We start from the raw sequence: 15,232 nt of genomic DNA on the forward strand, positions 1-15,232 counted from the left end.
TTTTGATATCTATTCATCCTTCCTTATAACAGAGTATATATATAATATTTGATGGCCATAAGCAGATATTTAAGCTGATTGTAAGAATATACTCATAATGGTTAAGGTATGCCTTTTATCAAACAGTATTATTGATGGAAAATGATGATAATTGTCTGAATAATATTCAAAATATAAGAAATGATAAACTCAAGGCAATTGCCTGAAAAATATTGAAAATATAGGAAATGATAATAAACTCGAGGCAATTAAGCAGATTGTAAGAATATACACATAATGGATTAAGGTATGCCTTTTATCAAACAGTATTATTGATGGAAAATGATAATTGCCTGAATAATATTCAAAATATAAGAAATGATGATAAACTCTAGGCAATTGCCTGAAAAATAAACTCGAGGCAATTGCCTGAAAAATATTCAAAATATAGGAATTCATTAGACTAAATGTATCTAAAAGGATCCACAGTATATAATTACTAAATGATAATTATGTTTTCAATGTGTTTATTATAAAAATATTGAAGGTATAGAAAGTATCGAACCAAAATAGTTGAAAGAAAATTCAAAGGGATTCTTATGAAGAAAAGGTATGAATTATCCTACTATGAAATGGTGTTACTTTAAAATGCAGGGCAAATTGGCAATGTCTAAAATAGGGAAACTTGTGGCCGAATCTGATGTATTAAGTATTTTTTCTAAACTGCGTAAAAGTCTACGGCCTGGGATAGATGTATTTCACTTTCTGAAAACTTGAGGAATGAAGGCAATCTAATCTGGTAGACCACGTCTATTCATAACGCTACTTTGTTTTTTTTTTTTTTTTTTCAGATATTTCCCTTCAGTTTATCTTAAATACTGATGTTAAAGGAATGCATTTATGACAGCTAAAAGGGGAACAACGGATCATAAAACATAAAATTTCCAATCGTTGCCTTTTAAAATATATATATTGGTAATATTTTCCTACAGGGGTTGGCTTCTGGTATTCAAAATTTTCTTCCCTCTTATTAAGAGAAGGAATCACGTTAAAACCCTTTCAGTTACTACAATCTCCCAAATAAATCTCATAAATAAGATAAAAACACTCAAGATACTGTATTTCAGTTTCCATTTCATGGTGATGATATTCGAGACTCAAGACCCCGCACTAATGTTGCCAGATAAAAAAAATTCCCTGTTTTAGGGAAATTCTGAGTCTAAAAGGGAATAAAAGGAAAAAACTTCAAAATCCACGGAAATTATACTCGAAGGTTTCACATTTATGAAAAGCAGAATAAGATGGTAAAGGAAAATTGGGAGAAGCCACATAATTTATAACAAATAGTCAAGAGCTGAGGATGCAGATTAACTATTCCTTCCGGCAAAGAGTTGATTAAAGGTACTTTAAATCCGACCGGAAGAATTCCTATTAGACAATAGGCTGGAAAACAATCTTCATGTTATACATAATTTCACTACAACGGAATTTTCTCCTCAAATAAAAATTAGAATTATTTTATTGGCATGTATGCGTTAAATACATGATGCACATCTGTTTTTCTTAATTTTATATATGGAATTCTATGAAATATTCACCCGTGCTCATTATCAAATATTTTTTTTCTTCCTTCACTAAAGAAAAGAATATATTTTGTTTTCAGACACACTGTATATACAGTCTCTCTCTCTCTCTCTCTCTCTCTCTCTCTCTCTCTCTCTCTCTCTCTCTCTCTCTCTCTCTCTCTCTCTCTCTCTCTCTATTTTTATATATATATATAAATATATATATATATATATATATATATATATATATATATATATATATATATATAAATATATATATATATATATATATATATATATATATATATATATATATTATACAAAACGGAAATTTTGCTTGACAAGGGGAATTTTTGAAGACCAAAACAGGGAAATTTAGTCCAGCCCATCTGGCAACACTGCGGCCGCACTAGGGGGATTTAATCTTTATTCACATCACCCAGGGTTACAATCTGTCTATTTTATCTTTTTAAGCCCTCCATGAGAGAAAATGCCTTGTTGGTATATTTTATGTAGACTACAAATATAAATAACGTACTGAAATATATTCATATAAGATGTGAAAGCAGTACTTTTAAGAATCTCCATCAACACCCACATATTTTTTAAAAGTTTTGCATCACATTCTTTCACTGGGTCTTTATTTCACGACCATATCCCTACGACATTGCAATCTTCCACGTGAGATGGTGTAGGCTACAATGGCGGACTGTAACGTGTGACTTGAAATTGACAGTGGACTTAGTCGTTGAAATAGCCCACTAGATGAGCAAAGCCAGCCTATTAAACTGGGCGACACCGTAAGCCCCTAAGGAATATTTGAAACATGAAGAGCTTTGCATGCATTCCTAAGCCACCTAGTAGATAAATCTAAAGTGAAACAAAAAAACAAATTGCTATAATGTACACTATACTTTTCCCTAAGTTGGAAGAAGGATCAGAAAAACAAAAATTTTGGACTATGGCTTTCGTATTTTCATAACTCTTCAGGTCCAATTGGACCGGTATTATTGTACTGTATTGCAGGGTAATGTAACCTAGAGAAAAAACTTCTTTTTTTTTCTATAGAAAAATGACAATTGTTTATCAGTTCATCAAGTTTATACCTTCCGGGGCTACTGTGTACTAATTTTTGTTTATCGGTTCATCAAGTTTATACCTTCCGGGGCTACTGTGTACTAATTTTTATGTTATTGAATTATTTCTTATTTACTACTGTAGAAGAGGTGATTTCAATTCTGTTCCTAACTTTTGTACCAATTAGACCAGAAGAGATGAAAAATACGAAAGCGCTAGTCCAAAATTTTCGATTTTTTTCTTATCCTTCCTCCAGCTTAGTGACAAATATATACATCGCATGCCTCAGCGATAGATCGTACACTATACATTCATGTTACTATGCCATAGACACTACATGTAACCAAATAGGCCAACATACAGTACATGACAAATCATTTTGTCTACAAGTACTGAATGAACACATTTTGCATAATAATTCTAATACTCCCACTGAAATATTACTATTACTGTATCATGAAAATAATATAAAATTCTATTACCATTATTGATGTTCTTGATAACAACAAATATACCTTTAAATTGGATGCTTGTGACCAGCCATCTCCTGAGATGTGAAGTTTAGTCTGGCATTGGAAGAAGCAATAGCCATATCCATGGCACTTCAAGTATGGCTAGAAGTAGCATTTACTGGTAGCATTATTAGTTGTAGCTGGTTATTGTTAATTGTATTGTTCTTTTAAATCTACAGACAAGAATGACTTATTCAAAAGATAAAATTAACATAGAAGTTAGTGTACTTAACAATAATAATCAATATATCAGCATTTTTCTAAGCAGGTTTCATCATGAGCTACATTTCGGCATAATTTCCCTTTCTTTTTGTGGACGTTCACATTGCACTTCCAACTCTATCTCTAGCTGGTCTGCATTTTGAAGTTTCTCATTTGTCCATTGTAAATATGTGTCTGCTGCAACCATACTACCTTCAGTCTCTTTTTATCCCCTCCAGATTCTATTTGTTGCTGTGACCATTCTGTTAAACTGAAAGAGTGTCCATTCTACTCCTTTGCATATATTTTGATGGTGGAATAGTGTGCTCTAATATGTGAAGAAATATCGGAGATCTTAAATTGGTGTCTTATTTAAGAAGTATCAAATATCTAAAAATGAGATTTGCTGATGCAGGTATATTAAAAAAAAATGTGAATGCAGACGTGACTGTGGATATCAATCTTTTTGATTTGCTTAGTAAGATGGAAGAAAATGAAGAAGAAAAGTAGAAGGCATCAAAGTAAAGTAGCTGAGGAATGAAGAGACTCTACAAAAACCCTTTTGTGATACTAAAATTGAAGTGCACTTATGGCACTATCCCTTTTGGGGAAAAGTGTTTATACCTGCTCTAAATGACATGACTATACTAAAACAATTGGTATAACAGAGCTACTTATAAAGTATATAGTGCATAAAATTTGTAAGGCTGGACTCCCACTTGTGAATTTTTCATTGAGCGATGCTGATTGTTGCCAGATATCTCTAGAAAATGTGGCCATAACAGGGAGAGCGACAAAGGGCAAATTTGTGTCTCGAATGACGGAATGACAGCCGTCAACGTTTGCGGCTAAGGTACGAGCGATATAACACTGGGGATATGCGAACGTTAACCGGCTGACAGGATAAATGGTGGAAATATGGCCAGCAATATTAAATATTGTTTGTATGCATCGCACTATGCAGGATCATGCACACAGCCATTGAATGCCTGTGGAGCTACTGATGATAGATGGAACGATCGACAGAACATCGAGTGTCACATGTGATATAAAAGGGGCACTGAACCCAATCCAGCAGACATCTGTTGTCTGTTGTGACAGCCTCACCCTGGAACCACACCCACCTTTCCATTCACCATGATCACTCTTCCTCTCCCACCTTTAACCCTTGCGCAATGAAACGATCTCCGACCTTTAGTGTAAAGAGCTCAACGAATAGTGCTTTCCCTTTGACCTGAAAATTCACTTAGCGGCTGGATGCTGTCAGTGGAACCATGGCTGATAAATATGCACTTTGAAATTTCCTTCCAGAGACTAGAGACATTGCTAGACTATCTTAGGCGTTTTCATCTAAAATTCTTGAATCATCTTCGTATTTTACTATATATGTATGAACTTATGCTTAAAATAATGTATCATTTTAGGATTTTCACTTAAATGGAATCTCATATTTCTGGATTTTCACTTAGATGCAGCATGAGAACTGGCTAGCGATGCTCACATGGCCTCCTGATATACGTGCGGACCGAAAAGCACACCACATGGTGGGTGACGTGTAAATATATTGTCGCAGGAATGTTCACATCATGCATTGCTCCATCATTTTGGTCACCTGTACATTTGCAAGCCTTCAAGCAACATCGCTCCTCATTCTCCATTTGTTGCTCGATGCGTCTTTCAAATGCCTAATTTCCAAATTATGTCGCCACAATTATGGTCGAACCTTCATCTTCGCAAGACGGGACGTGTGGGCATATTGTCGTGTGGCCTAGGAAATTCATTGTGAACAAAGTGGTCGTATTACACAATGACGTCATGATCTATTATTTTTCTTTAAATATCTGTCAATAATCAGCGTCACTAGACAAAAAAATCGCAAGTGGGAGTATAGCCTAAGTTTGTAATACTGTATGTAGGTTCAGTATAGCCAAACAAAGAGTCCAAGTTTAGAAAAAATGAGCATTTTAATACCCTGACACTCATCAGTCTTTTACTACATGCATATCTTGAGCATTATTTAAAATCTTTAAATCTTTGTAATCATTACTCATGACTGTCTCTGGTCCTAGGACAATCAAACTGCCTTAATTCTAAGTTGGTTTATTTCTAGTAGGTCACAAATTGCTCAATCATTTATAAACAAATTTTGACCCTATTACTATGCAATTTCTTATCATCAAGAGTAAAAAATTATCTTCTTTGGCCTACCGCTCTGCTCAGGTTAGGTACGCTAAGGTATACTGACCTACCCCTCTGCTCAGGTTAGGTACGCTAAAGTATACTAACCTTCCCCTCTGCTCAGGTTAGGTACGCTAGGGTATACTAACCCACCCCTCTGCTCAGGTTAGGTACGCTAAGGTATACTAACCTTCCCCTCTGCTCAGGTTAGGTACGCTAGGGTATACTAACCCACCCCTCTGCTCAGGTTAGGTTCGCTAAGGTATACTAACCCTCCCCTCTGCTCAGGTTAGGTTCGCTAAGGTATACTAACCCTCCCCTCTGCTCAGGTTAGGTTCGCTAAGGTATACTAACCCTCCCCTCTGCTCAGGTTAGGTACGCTAAGGTATACTAACCCTCCCCTCTGCTCAGGTTAGGTTCGCTAAGGTATACTAACCCTCCCCTCTGCTCAGGTTAGGTACGCTAAGGTATACTAACCCTCCCCTCTGCTCAGGTTAGGTTCGCTAAGGTATACCAACCCTCCCCTCTGCTCAGGTTAGGTACGCTAAGGTATACCAGCCCACCCCTCTGCTCAGGTTAGGTACGCTAAGGTATACCAACCCTCCCCTCTGCTCAGGTTAGGTTCGCTAAGGTATACCAACCCTCCCCTCTGCTCAGGTTAGGTACGCTAAGGTATACCAACCCTCCCCTCTGCTCAGGTTAGGTACGCTAAGGTATACCAACCCTCCCCTCTGCTCAGGTTAGGTACGCTAAGGTATACCAACCCACCCCTCTGCTCAGGTTAGGTTCGCTAAGGTATACCAACCCACCCCTCTGCTCAGGTTAGGTTCGCTAAGGTATACCAACCCTCCCCTCTGCTCAGGTTAGGTACGCTAAGGTATACCAACCCTCCCCTCTGCTCAGGTTAGGTACGCTAAGGTATACCAACCCTCCCCTCTGCTCAGGTTAGGTACGCTAAGGTATACCAACCCTCCCCTCTGCTCAGGTTAGGTTCGCTAAGGTATACCAACCCTCCCCTCTGCTCAGGTTAGGTACGCTAAGGTATACCAACCCTCCCCTCTGCTCAGGTTAGGTACGCTAAGGTATACCAACCCTCCCCTCTGCTCAGGTTAGGTACGCTAAGGTATACCAACCCTCCCCTCTGCTCAGGTTAGGTACGCTAAGGTATACCAACCCTCCCCTCTGCTCAGGTTAGGTTCGCTAAGGTATACCAACCCTCCCCTCTGCTCAGGTTAGGTACGCTAAGGTATACCAACCCTCCCCTCTGCTCAGGTTAGGTACGCTAAGGTACAGTATACCAACCCTCCCCTCTGCTCAGGTTAGGTACGCTAAGGTATACCAACCCTCCCCTCTGCTCAGGTTAGGTACGGTAAGGTATACTAACCTATCCTCTCTTCAGGTTAGGAACGCTAAGGCATACAAAGTAAAGAAATCTTGCATGACGTGTCCAAATACATTCTTTCCCGGGTAAGGTATATATTATTATTACAAGCTAGGCTATACCCCTAGTGGGAAAAGCAAGATGCTATATGCACAAGGGCTCCAAAGGGTAAAAATAGTCCAGTGAGGAAAGGAAACAAGGAAATAAATAACTACAAGAGAAGTAGTAAACAGTAATATCTTAATATCAAAGGTGATTTTAAGGTTTGGAAAGTACTTTGGGCCTCAGACCACAAAAATTGTCAAGGAAGGTTCTAATATTTTTTTTCTTTTTTTTTATCAAAACAAAATTGGCCTAACTTAATCCCAGCCACCTGTGTATGTGAATGCTCGTGTATCGGGAAATTCCCCACCACCCAAGGGAACATTAGCCTAGGATAGCTTTTCCACTGGGAAAACCAGCCTGGGCTGTTAATACCCACAGTGGATTTCGGACCTAGGATATTTTACCCCCTATAGGCCATTTCTCTCACCCCCCTTACATGGAAGATTTTACTTTTATTTCCACAGCAAGTAAACCATTCTCCCGTTATCCCCCTTTTCCAGACGGACACAGGTGGGAACCTAGGACTTTGGGTGGGCAAAAACAGAAAAAAAAAAAAAACCATGATTATATAACACTTTAGAGATTCGTAAAAGGCCACAGAACCTAAGACACCCACCTAACCTAACCTAGTAGTTCCTTGGTCACAGACCTAGGAAGGGGGCAAGCCTCAGACCAGCTCCTAGGTCACAAACCTCACATGCCCAAGGACCCCCTTCCCAGGTAACAGACTTAGGGGAACCACGAATTACTGGAATACCCAGGTCAATACTGGAATCCCTTTGAAAATTACCGAAATCCTCTACAATATCACTGCAAACCCTTAGAAATCGATAAATAATGTGTTTTTATTAATTTACATTATTTTTTAGTAAATTAATTAAATAAAATGTGTATTTTAAAGCATTTTTCTATATACCCTTTACACAATATATAAAAGGGTACAGAACCTAACAAATCCACCTAACCTAACCTAGTAGTTCCCAGGTCACAACCCCTAGCTAGGGGGAAGCCCCTAGACCCCCTTCCCAGGTCACAACCCCTAGGCAAGGTTCTACCTGTAAATATATAAAAAAACAAATATGCTAAAAACAAAAATAACGTATTTTAATAACACTTATTATTTACGGATTTCTAAGGGTTTGCAGTGATATTGTAGGGGATTTCGGTCATTTTCAAGGGGATTCCAGTATTTACCTGAGGATTTAGCCGGGGGTTTGACCCCAGAACCCCTTTCCAGGTCACAGATCTCAATATAAGATAACTCAGAATCAAACTTACGACACTAAAGTTTGGGTAATGACACAATGAGATTTTAAAATGGTGTTCACTACATTAGGCCTACCATGAGTCACCATGAAACTGTAGTTGCTACAAGTCGCCTGGCTATACGCTTATAATACCAATCTGGGAATCTCGGCTCAGAGGGAGGAATAATATCTGGGGGGAAAATGACCCTAGGGGGATATATATACTAAGGGTAAATTTCGGACTGGGAAAAACAGGTCATTGCAGCGGATTGTGAACTTTACCGTAGGCCTAGGGATTTCAATACTTCATCTCGCAAACTACTTTTAAGTAAACTGAATAATGAAACACCTCTATTAAAGCGCAGATCTTTCAATGTAGGATGAAACACAGTAGAAAGTAGCTTACCTTTACACAGAACCAATTATCAATTTGCTAAAAGGTTGTGTGACTTGAGTCTCTAAGGTGACATATCACAGAACGCGATGCCGTTTCGAATTTAGATTTCCTAGGTAAATTTTTCTTTAAATTTCAGGTAATATCCAACGTTACATTAATAACATAATATAAGAAATTAGTTTCATCCACAAATTTGTTAAAAAATCAATAAAAGATGAATTTGACACTCGAATTTGCGATTAATTTTACAAAACTAACCTCCATAAGTTTCACTCAACTAAAGTTTACTAAACTAAAACACAAAACGTCAAATCCAGGGAAAGTTCATTTCGTAAAAAAAGCTAAAACGATTATATAATTTTAATTATCAAGTAGTCGTTTTTACCTATTTTATCTTAATGAATACCATAAATAATTATTTTTTTTTTATTTAGCCTTCGTCATTTCAGGAATTTAATATTGTTCTGTCATGATATAATTTTGCCATCTCGTTAACAGCTGGTACCAATGGTGGGCACTAGCAATTTCAACCCACTCCCGGTTAGTATGTCACTGCCATTATTATTATTATTATTATTACTTGCTAAGCTACAACCCTAATTGGAAAAGCAGGATGCTATAAGCTCAGGGGCTCCGACAGAGAAAATAGCTCAGTGAGGGAAGGAAACAAAGGAAAATAAAATATTCCAAGAAGAGTAATGATATTAAAATAAATATCTCTATACAAACTTTCACAAAACCAGAGGAAGAGAAATAAGATAGAATATTGTGCCCGAGTGTACCCTCAAGCAAGAGAACTCTTACCCAAGATAGTGAAAGACCATGGTACAGAGGCTATGGCACTATCCAAGATTAGAGAACAATGGTTTAAATTTGGAGTGTCCTCCTAGAAGAGCTGTTTACCATAGCTAAAGAGTCTCTCCTACAATTACAGTGCAGTAAGAAGAATTGTTTGGTAATCTGTGTTGTCAGGTGTATGAGGACAGAAGAGGATGTGTAAGGAATAATCCAGACTATTCGGTGTATATGTTAGGCAAAGAGAAAATGAACCGTAACCAGAGAGAAGGATCCAATGTACTACTGTCTGGCTAGTCAAAAGACCCCATAACTCTCTAGCGGTAGTATTTCAATAACAGCTGAAAAGGTTCTAGTGTTTTAAAATAAATACTATATGGAGAATCCCTTTTCTGGAGCCTTTGTGGATGATTGGGACAGACCGGGTGTTAAATGTTAATAGTTAGGAATTAAAAAAAAAAATTAAAAAGGAAACAAACACAAGACCACCACACTGAAATCTTTCTACCCGGAGATAGCTACCCGAGGATAGCGTTATGTTCGGCTAGCAGTAAATAACTCTCTCGATTAGTAAGGCCAGGTATAATAACAGACGATGCTATAGTAGAGGACCCTGGTGAGGAAATGAGGAAATAATAAAAAAAAACACATGAAGTAATGAACAATTAAAATAAAATACTTTAAAACATTAACATTAAAACAGAAAAGAGGAAAATTTCCCTGTTTTACGAAAATAGGAAGAAAACTTCGAAATCAACAGGGCAATTTTACTCTGTTTCGCATTTATGAAAAGCACAATACATAAGAAAAGAAAAATGAGAGAAGCTATAAAATCTCTAACAAATAGTAGAAAAGTTGGTTCTATTAATGACAGTACTAATACTCTGGTGTATATATAGACCTAACCACTGAAAGTCATACTTATAGGCCTACTTACTTATACTTGGTATACTGAAAGTCATAATGACAGATGGAGGAAAATTTCCGTTGTTTTGGGAAATTTTGAGTTCAAAAAGGTAAAAAGGAAAATAAAATACTAAAATCAAGTGGGAAATTTTATTCGAAGGTTCCATATGAAAGAGCCCCTGTCCAGCAAGAAGGGCTGGGCAATCTCACAAGCAAGCTAGCAAGATGGTAAAATAAAATTGGGAGAAGACACAAAATCTATGACAAGTAGCAAAAAAGATTGTTTCTGTTTCTGAGGGCACGAATTCTGAACAGATGGCAGTGGGAATAGATCGAGAGTTTAACTGTTACGTTGTTGCAGCTTAACTATCCCTCCCGGCAAACTGAGGATTGACGAAACTTTTAATCCGACCCAAAGAATTCCTATTATACAATAGGTTGAAAACAACTGAATAAGTCTTCATGTTAAAGATAATATTACTATTTACTTGGAATTTTCTCCTCAAATAAGAATTAAACTTATGTTATCGGTATGCATTCAATACATTATGTACTTCTGTTTTTCATAACTTTATATATGGTATTCTCTAAATTATCCATCCTTGTTCAATATCTACTATTATTTTTCTTGCTTCACACTAATGTATAAAAATATTTTGTTTTCAAAGACATATAAACAGTTTTTCTTTTAGTAAACTCGTAATTTTCTCTTCACAAATATTTGTTTTGTATCTAGATTTCTATTATGCTATAGGCCTACTGTATTCCTATTGATGAATGTAACTCAAGTTCAGAAGATAGCCATGAACTAATGGCTGACTAAAACTGTAGTTAGTAAAATAAATGTAAAGTAAAACCATGAAAAAATAGTTTCATTTTTACCCCCTGATGAGTTAATGTCGTGAGGTGATAGAAGCCATATGTTCAATTGATCATTATATATATATATATATATATATATATATATATATATATATATATATATTATATATATATATATATATATATATATATATATATATATATATGTGTGTGTGTGTGTGTGTGTGTGTGTGTTTATATATATATATATATATATATATATATATATATATATATATATATATATATATATATATATATATATGTGTGTGTGTGTGTGTGTGTATATATATATATATATATATATATATATATATATATATATATATATATATATATATATATATATATTAGAACAAGGATATATTTTGCTTGAGAAAGGGAATTTTTTAAGACCAAAACAAGGAAATTTAGTCTAGCCCATCTTGCAACACTGATATAACAGACCTATCACTATATCAGTCATAAATGTTGACATGCGAATTTGGTGTTTGAATAACTGCACAGATATTGAAGAAAAAAATTCTCATTCCTAATTTTGCTTACATTATGGAATAAAGAATTAGTGGACGCAAATTTAAAACAATAAGAAATTCCATTTAGGCAGCAAGTTGCATCCAGAAGCAGGCCTCGTGGTTGAAGCATCAAATTTGGTAATTTTCAAGTTTTTTACTATTATTATTATTATTATTATTATTATTATTATTATTATTACCTGCTAAGCTACAACCCTAGTTGGATAAGCAGGATATGCTGTAAGCCCAGGGCCTCCAACAGGGAAAGTAACCCAGTAAGGAAAGGAAACTAGGAAAAATAGAATATTTTAAGAACAGTAACAAAATTAGAATAAATATTTCCAATATAAACTTTAACAAAACAAGATGAAGAGAAGACAGTGGAAGACCATGGTACAGAGGCTATGGCACTACCCAAGACTAGAGAGCAATAGTTTGATTTTCTTGACAAAAATACATCTCTGCCTGCTAGAAATAGAAAAAAATGTTTGCAAAACATGGATTTGGTAAAAAAACTTGAACCACATACATGGTATTATCAGAATCATGTAAAATATTGATATCTTAGGATAGTTGTTCGGGGGTTAGAACCCATGATATCTGAGGGTAATTCTCTTGTAATATCACTCGCAGAAATATTATACAGTAGGAAGCGGCCGGAGGGACCTTCCATCTGGAGGACATGGCTATCTCACCTAAAAATAGATTTTTCCTAGGTAAAAATCCGTTTTAAAAACATTATAAGAGAAATTTCATATATAACGGATTTTGAGCGAAGCGAAAAATCTAGCCATGACATCCTGATGGAAGGTTCCTTCAGTAGCTTCCTAGGGTATATTTAACTACAGATAGGAAGCTACTGAAGGAACCTTCCGTCAGGACGTCATGGCTTGAGCCCAAAAAAACTATTAAAAGACATGTCAGCCAGTTCAACATAAAACGGATTTTGACCGAAGCAAAAAATATTTTTGGGTGAGATGGCCATGATGGTTTTTCTACATGTTTGAACTGTTAAAATTCTACCGATTCAACCACCTGATTAGGAAGATCATTCAACGACTTGGTCACAGGTGGAATAAAACATCTAGAATACTGTGCAATATTGAGCCTCATGATGGAAAAGACCTGACTATTAGAATTAACTGCAGGCAACTGCATGCCCAGTATTACTAACATGATGGCACTGTCCATGAAGATCTGAATGTAGAGGATGGTCAGAATTATCAAAAAATTTTCTCGACTGAAATACATCTGTGGTTGCCACGAATAGAAATGATTTTTGCGACACGTTGGGTTGGTATAGAATTTGAGCCCCATACATAGTATAATCAGAATCATGAATAATATTGTATCTAACCCGTTCCAGAATTTTGCGATAGAGGGGTAAAAATGGGTAATTTTCACTTTTTTTACTTTGCTCGACTGAAATACGTATCTGGTTGCCAGACATAGAAACAATTTTTGCGTCACATTGAGTTGGTATAGAATTTGAGCCCCATACATAGTATAATCAGAATCATGAATAATATTGTATCTAACCCGTTCCAGAATTTTGCGATAGAGGGGTAAAAATGGGTAATTTTCACTTTTTTTACTTTGCTCGACTGAAATACGTATCTGGTTGCCAGACATAGAAACAATTTTTGCGTCACATTGAGTTGGTATAGAATTTGAGCCCCATACAGAGTATAATCAGAATCATGAATAATATTGTATCTAACCCATTCCAGAATTTTGCGATAGAGGGGTAAAAATGGGTAATTTTCACTTTTTTGACTTTTCTCGACTTCAATACATATCTGGTTGCCAGACATAGAAACAATTTTTGCGTCACATTGAGTTGGTATAGAATTTGAGCCCCATACATATTATAATCAGAATCATGATTAAAATTGTATCTAACCCATTTCAGAATTTTGCGATAGAGGGGTAAAAATGGGTAATTTTCACTTTTTTTACTTTTCTCGACTGATATACATATCTGGTTGCCGGACATAGAAACAATTTTTGCGTCACATTGAGTTGGTATAGAATTTGAGCCCCATACATAGTATAATCAGAATCATGAATAATATTGTATCTAACCCATTCCAGAATTTTGCGATAGAGGGGTAAAAATGGGTAATTTTCACTTTTTTGACTTTTCTCGACTGATATACATATCTGGTTGCCAGACATAGAAACAATTTTTGCGCCACATTGAGTTGGTATAGAATTTGAGCCCCATACATAGTATAATCAGAATCATGAATAATATTGTATCTAACCCATTCCAGAATTTTGCGATAGAGGGGTAAAAATGGGTAATTTTCACTTTTTTTACTTTTCTCGACTGATACATATCTGGTTGCCAGACATAGAAACAATTTTTGCGCCACATTGAGTTGGTATAGAATTTGAGCCCCATACATAGTATAATCAGAATCATGAATAATATTGTATCTAACCCATTCCAGAATTTTGCGATAGAGGGGTAAAAATGGGTAATTTTCACTTTTTTGACTTTTCTCGACTGATACATATCTGGTTGCCAGACATAGAAACAATTTTTGCGCCACATTGAGTTGGTATAGAATTTGAGCCCCATACATAGTATAATCAGAATCATGAATAATATTGTATCTAACCCATTCCAGAATTTTGCGATAGAGGGGTAAAAATGGGTAATTTTCACTTTTTTGACTTTTCTCGACTGATATACATATCTGGTTGCCGGACATAGAAACAATTTTTGCGTCACATTGAGTTGGTATAGAATTTGAGCCCCATACATAGTATAATCAGAATCATGAATAATATTGTATCTAACCCATTCCAGAATTTTGCGATAGAGGGGTAAAAATGGGTAATTTTCACTTTTTTGACTTTTCTCGACTGATATACATATCTGGTTGCCAGACAGAAACAATTTTTGCGCCACATTGAGTTGGTATAGAATTTGAGCCCCATACATAGTATAATCAGAATCATGAATAATATTGTATCTAACCCATTCCAGAATTTTGCGATAGAGGAGTAAAAATGGGTAAATTTCACTTTTTTGACTTTTCTCGACTGATATACATATCTGGTTGCCAGACATAGAAACAATTTTTGCGTCACATTAAGTTGGTATAGAATTTGAGCCCCATACATAGTATAATCAGAATCATGAATAATATTGTATCTAACCCATTTCAGAATTTTGCGATAGAGGGGTAAAAATGGGTAATTTTCACTTTTTTGACTTTTCTCGACTGATATACATACTGTATCTGGTTGCCGGACATAGAAACAATTTTTGCGTCACATTGAGTTGGTATAGAATTTGAGCCCCATACATAGTATAATCAGAATCATGAATAATATTGTATCTAACCCATTTCAGAATTTTGCGATAGAGGGGTAAAAATGGGTAATTTTCACTTTTTTGACTTTTCTCGACTGATATACATATCTGGTTGCCAGACATAGAAACAATTTTTGCGCCACATTGAGTTGGTATAGAATTTGAGCCCCATACATAGTATAATC

Source organism: Palaemon carinicauda, chromosome 44, assembly GCF_036898095.1.
Source record: "Palaemon carinicauda isolate YSFRI2023 chromosome 44, ASM3689809v2, whole genome shotgun sequence".
NCBI classification, from domain to species: Eukaryota; Metazoa; Arthropoda; class Malacostraca; order Decapoda; family Palaemonidae; genus Palaemon; species Palaemon carinicauda.